The sequence below is a fragment of the Rattus norvegicus genome, chromosome 10 (genome assembly GCF_036323735.1).
Source record: "Rattus norvegicus strain BN/NHsdMcwi chromosome 10, GRCr8, whole genome shotgun sequence".
NCBI lineage: Eukaryota > Metazoa > Chordata > Mammalia > Rodentia > Muridae > Rattus > Rattus norvegicus.
The window spans coordinates 102,359,400-102,365,776 of record NC_086028.1 but is presented as its reverse complement, the minus strand read 5'-3'; positions in this window follow the sequence as shown (position 1 = coordinate 102,365,776).

Sequence of the window (6,377 nt, the reverse complement as noted above, 5' to 3'; positions counted from 1 at the left end):
CTGAGGTGCCTATTTAACAGATCAGAGTGGACCTGGCTTCCAGGTTCTCCCAGCATGCCTCAGTTCCTCCCTGTTACAGGGTATGGCTGGCATGCCCCACCCTCTACTCTCAAGTTTTCAGTCTAAGGGGGTTGAGCTTCCCCTTCCCCAGAGGCCCTTCTCTACCTCTATAGAATCTAAATTAGTCATCAGCACCTCTCTCTCTCTCTCTCTCTCCCTCTCCCCCCTCCCCCCTCCCCCTCCTCCTCCTCCTCCATGTCTACATAGTGATTTCCCTGGAGCTGCCCCAGTAAGCCTGCCTTTGTACTTTTTTTTTTTTTAATTTATTTTTTAAGATTTTATTTTATTGTATGAGTACACTGTGCCTTCAGACACACCAGAAGAGGGCATCAGATCTCATTACAGATGGTTGTGAGCCACCATGTGGTTGCTGGGATTTGAACTCAGGACCTCAGGAAGAGCAGTCGGTGCTCTTAACCACTGAGCCATCTCTCCAGTCCCCCTGCCTTTGTACTTTTAATTTGGCTTGAATTGGCTTATTTTGTAAGCAGAGAAAACCAATTAACGCCCTCTTATGGCCTCTGTAGGCATTGTACTCTGGTGGGTGCACAAACTCACCCACTCACACACGTATATATAATTTTAAAAGAATTTAAAGTGAAGTATTATAAAACATCTCAGTAGGAAGGCTGGGATGTAGTTTAGTGGTGGAGTGCTTGCCCAGAAAGTGTGAGGCCTATCCTCAGGACCAGCAAGTTTAAAATGTCTTAGGCTGGAAATGGTTTAGGGCAGTGGTTCTCACCCTTCCTAATGCTGTGACCCTTTAATACAGTTCTTCAAGCTGCGGTGACCCCCAACCGTAACATTATTTTCACTGCTGTTACTTCATAACTGTAATGTTGCTACTGTTATGAATTGTAATATGAACATCTGATATGTGACCCCTGTGAAAGTGTCATTTGACCCCTAAAGGGATCATGACCCACAAGCCAAGAACTGCTGGTTTAGCGGGTAACGGTAATTACTACCAAGCCAGGAGACCTTAGTTCAATTCCTGGGACATCCACAACTTGTCTTTTGACCCACGCAGTGTGCTATGAGGTACACACACACAGTAAATACAACTTAAAAGAATTTTGGGGGGCTGGGGATTTAGTTCAGTGGTAGAGCGCTTACCTAGGAAGCACAAGGCCCTGGGTTCGGTCCCCAGCTCCGAAAAAAAGAACCAAAAAAAAAAAAAAAAAAAGAATTTTTGTAGAGTTGGAGAGATGTCTCAGCCGTTAGGAGCGCTGACTGCTCTTCCAGAGGTCCTGAGTTCAATTCCCAGCAACCACATGGTGGCTCACAACCACCATGGGATCTGGTGCCCTCTTCTGGTGTGTCTGAAGACAGCTACAGTGTATTCATATACATAAAATAAATTAATTAATTAAAAAAAGAATTTTTGTAAGTCTCAAGATAACCCTGCGTATCTGTAATTTGAGTTTCTCAGGCATGGGTATATTGCATTTCATGACTATAGTGTACCTTAGTCACCCTCGGTCATTTTCCTGCTGTAGACAAGGGATCTCAGCTGGCATACAACATGCTTCATCCCAGGCCTGTAGCATCTTCTTCTTCAGGGAGCTCTGGGTCCTCCTGGGGTGCCATCTATTCACACAAACACTGGTAGTGTTGTCCTCACGGTTCTCTATTTCATTTTCTTAATGATTGACGAGGCCGGGCATCTTCTTATAAAGTCCCTGCAATAACCAATAATGTCAACGGGGCAGGATCAGACCTCTGGGCACCTCTGTGAGCATTCTTAGATTCACTTAACAGAGGCAGGAAGACCCTGGGCACTCTGAGATCCACCCAACTGTCCTGAGTGCCGGAGGCCCCACCCCAACAACTGGGGTCCTCAGCTGCAGAAAAAGGAGATGGTTTGGGTACCAGCATTCACCTCTCATCTCTGTTCCCTGCCTGAAGACGCCATGTGACCAGCTGCCTCATGCTACTGCCCTGCCTCCCTGTCACGACGGACTGTACCCCAAACTGTGAGCCAACACAAGCCTAATAATAGACAGGGTTTCTCCGTGTAGCCCTGGCCATCCTAGAACTCACTTTGTAGTCCAGGCTGGCCTCAAACTCACAGCGCCTGCCTCTGCCTCCTGAGTGCTAGGATTAAAGGCATAGAGCCTGATGCTTTCGTGTCGTTGATTCTGATGGTCTTTAAGCTGGTGGCTTCTGGGTAAAGTGGATTTTTGTTTTGTTTTGTTTTGTTTTTTTAGATTTACTTATTTATTATATATAAGTACACTGTAGCTATCTTCAGACACACCAGAAGAGGGCATCAGATCCCATTATAGATGGTTGTGAGCCACCATGTGGTTGCTGGGAATTGAACTCAGGACCTCTGGAAGAGCAGTCAGTGCTCTAAACCGCTGAGCCATCTCTCCAGCCCCAAAGTGTTTTTTTAGGGAGGCTCGGCACCCCAAGGCCAGGTAGTTTACCTAACATTACAAGCTAGTTGTTGGGGATTTGATTATGCTCACATGGGAGTTCACACAGCTGCTGCAGGTCCCTGCCAACAGTTGGGTTTTTGACTGGTCAATAAAGAGCCAGTGGCCAATGGGTGGGCAGAGGGACAAAGGCGGGACTTTGGAGATTCTGAGAGGAAATGCAGGAGAGAGAGAAGAATCACCAGAGAAAAAGGAAAGGAAATACAAACATGTGAGCTGTGGAAGACAGAGAACCAACCATGTAAGAATCAGGGAAAACTGGCTGGGGATTTAGCTCAGTGGTAGAGCGCTTACCTAGGAAGCGCAAGGCCCTGGGTTCGGTCCCCAGCTCCGAAAAAAAGAACCAAAAAAAAAAAAAAAAAAAAAAAAAAAAAGAGGCAGTGTTTTAAAAAAAAAAAAAAAAAAGAATCAGGGAAAACTGACCGCAGGGGCCACTGCCCCCCAATTTGGGTCTGAGGTTAGCAGAGATAAAGCATAGATTCAAGATATCAGAGGGGAAAGTGCGTTAGCCACATGGAGGTTCAGGAGTGGCCTAACCACGGAGCTAGCCTAGGACATATTAAAATATATAAAGGTTGCATGTCCATGTCTTTCATTCGTGAATTCAGAGCTCTTGGGCGGGTGTAGAACAGGCGTGCACATCCACCGGGAGTTTAGAGCAGATTAACTACTACTGCTAGCAGTAGAGAGATGACTACATCTGAGCCTTCTTGTCAACAAAGCTGTTCTCTCAGGCCATGACCAAGACTGCCTGCCTCCGAGGATGTGAGGATGCCGGAGGGAGGGGCTCTAAGGAGTGCGTTGTAAGTGGGGTGGTGTGGAGGGGCGGGACTGTGACAATGTAACCAGCTGGGAAATTAACTGTAGGTGAGAATGGATCTGAAATAACGAAGTCTACTCATCCCCAAAGGCCAGTTCGATGACCCCGCTGAAGGGTGGGAATCCTAGAAAGGAGGAAATCCTACCGGGAGGAAATCGGGAACGGAACACAAAGTCACCTTCAAGAGGGAGGTGCCAGGGAGAGATGAGAACTTCTCACAATCCCAAGATTCTGGCCACTTGAGCTTCCTGTCTGATTCCCCGAGTAGTGGCAGGCAGATCAGAAAGTGGACGCTGGCGCCCTTCCAAGGCGCAATGATCTTCCAGGCAAGTGCTTAAAGATTTATCTAGGGTTTGACAAGCTCTCTGGAGTTAACCCTTGCCCTACCTTTTTACCCTTTTAACCTTGAGGCTGCAGAGTGAAGTTTTCTGTTTGGGGGGTGGGGGTGGGGGTGAGGGGAGGACACGTGGATTCCTTCTTGCAGTACTGAATATGGCCACTAGATGGAGACTATGCACTATGAATGCCAGCTGCTGTTGCCCAATGGTCTTGGTCCCTTCCTTCCCTTGAAGTTTTAACTTCACTGAGTTTGGTGACATCTGATTTTGCTCTTTGGGAGATGGGAGGCTGACCCATGCCTTAGGCCCGTGTCAGCCACACTGTAAGGAGACATCTTTGTCATCCTTCCGGTATGCTTCCTGGGGTCCTAACTCCTCCACCCGAGACTCTGGTAGCAGCCCTTCTGTGGTTCTCCACCTTCACACAACCCAGTATGCCCTGAACACCATGATGGCTGGCAAGAACATGGCCTCCGATCCAGGACCCTACCTCAGTCTCTGTACTCTTCAGCCCTGAATGCAGCCCTGGATCTCTCCAAACCTAAACAGAGACCACGTTAAAGCCAGTCATGATAATGTATTAAAACTGAGAACACTTGGCCTGGTGATACATACCCATAATACTAGCACTCAAGAAGTAAAGGCAGGAGGATTGCTGAATTGGAGGCCAACCTGGAGTATATACAAAGTGAGGTCCAGACCAGTGTGGAGCCTGTCTTAAAACAGCAAACGAAATAAATCCCAACATAAATAAATCAATTTTAGCCAGGCACGGTGGTTCTTTGCCAACTAGCATTTGGGTGACTAAGGCAGGAGGAACAGGAATTCAAGGCCTGGGCCTGGAGAGATGGCTCAGCAGTTTAGAGCACTGACTTCTTTCAGAGAACCGTGGTTCAACTCCCAGCCTCCATGGAATAGCTCACACCTCCTGTATATAACTCCAGTTCCATGGGATCCAATGCCCTCTTCTGGCCAGAAGTCATGCAAGTAGTGTGTAGGAATACATGTGGGCAAAACACTCATACATATAAAATTTTAAAAAATTAAAAAGAAAATAAGCAAGTTGGTAGATGTGCACAGCTTTAATCCCAGCACCCGGAAGCAGAGGCAGACAGTTCAAGGAGTTCGATCTCTGAGTTCAAGGATAGCCTGGTCTACAGAGCAAATTCCTGAACCTGGGTCTCTGTAAGAGCAGCAAAGACTTCCAACCATAGAATTATTTCTCCAAAATTTTTTGAAAAGATTTATTTTATTTATGAGTATACTGTACCTGTCAGACACACCAGAAGAGGGCATCAGATCCCATTACAGATGGTTGTGAGGGAATTGAACTCAGGGATCTCCCTAGTCCTGAGATTCCATAACAGACTCCCCCTTTCTGTTTCTTTCAAGATTTACTTATGTATTTTGTGTCTATGACCTCAGACACCCTAGGGAATCGATCTCAGGACCTCTGAAAGAGCACTCAGCGCTCTTAACCTCTACTCCACCCAAGCCACCGAGCCAGGCTGGAGGCAGGGTGGCTGAGAGCAACGCAGGAGGCCAGAGTCTTGGCTTACCTCTGGAAGCAGCCCCTGCTGCAGCGCCCCTTGGTGGTGGTCTTTCCAAACGCTCTGGCTGGACCAGGACTCCAGAAAGAAAGCTGAGGCCATTGGTGTTGGGTGAGGATGAGGACTCCAGACCTGGGGGTACAGTTCTTTCCTGTGCCCTTCCGTGCCTGCCACACGTTTCCACATCAAATCCCAAGTGAGGGGCTGAGCCAGGTTCTAGGAATCTGTATAAGGGACGCTCCTTGCCCTTCTCCGGCCTGCAGCTGTTGTTTAAGAGCTGGACAGGTCCAGGGAGTGCTTCTAGGTCGGAGCATATGAGTGTTGGACAGGGTGTCATAAATTTCGGCCTTTGCACAGGGCTAGGCATGTGAACATGAAGAGGGGTACCCTACCGGGAAGTTGGTAAGAACATCGCAAGATGTCACCTCCCAGGGCAGAGTTAAGGGAAGGACTTCTGGGTCCAGGAGGAAGATGAGGAAGGGCCCAGTGTGGCTAGAGATGTAGGCTGAGGAGGACAAACGCCTTTGGTTTAAAAATTGAGGGAGGTCCTGCCCTCGCCACTGCTAATAATAGAAAAGGTCACAGCAGCTGTGAGTTAGAGCCAGGTGCCCTACAGGGGCTTCCTGTCACCGCCACCACTCAGAAAGGGGAAGGCTGAGGCCCAGGAGGCTGAGGGGATTTGTCTAAGGACACGGGGGTAGTCAATGGCAGGTCAGGATTTGAATCCCCATCTCCTGAGGATGCTCTGTTAGCTAGAATCATTTATAGTTATTTCTTGTTTCAGACAACAAAGCACGCTACTTGGTGAGTTTTGGCTAGGCTAGAGTGTCTAAAGCTGGGCCCCGCCACCCATTGTCCAGGAGGCTGACCACTACATCAAGATGTGGAGGGCTCTCCAAGCATGATAACTCTGCACAGCTCGGTCCCCTTTGCAACTCTGTTTAGTCCTGAGGTTAATGGGACAAGACCCGACTTCCAGCAAGGCCCTGGTCTGGCCTAGAAGGGATGACAGGCCTGAGGAGAGGTCATTCTAGTGGAGGAAGGAGAGACAGCAGCTAGAGAAGACCAAGGCTCCCTAGATGGAGCTAGTCGAGGCTCCTAGAGTCAAAGGAGCCTGAGGTCGCACGAGAAAGAGAAGGGGAATTTGAATGTTTTTTGCTGGTTGTTA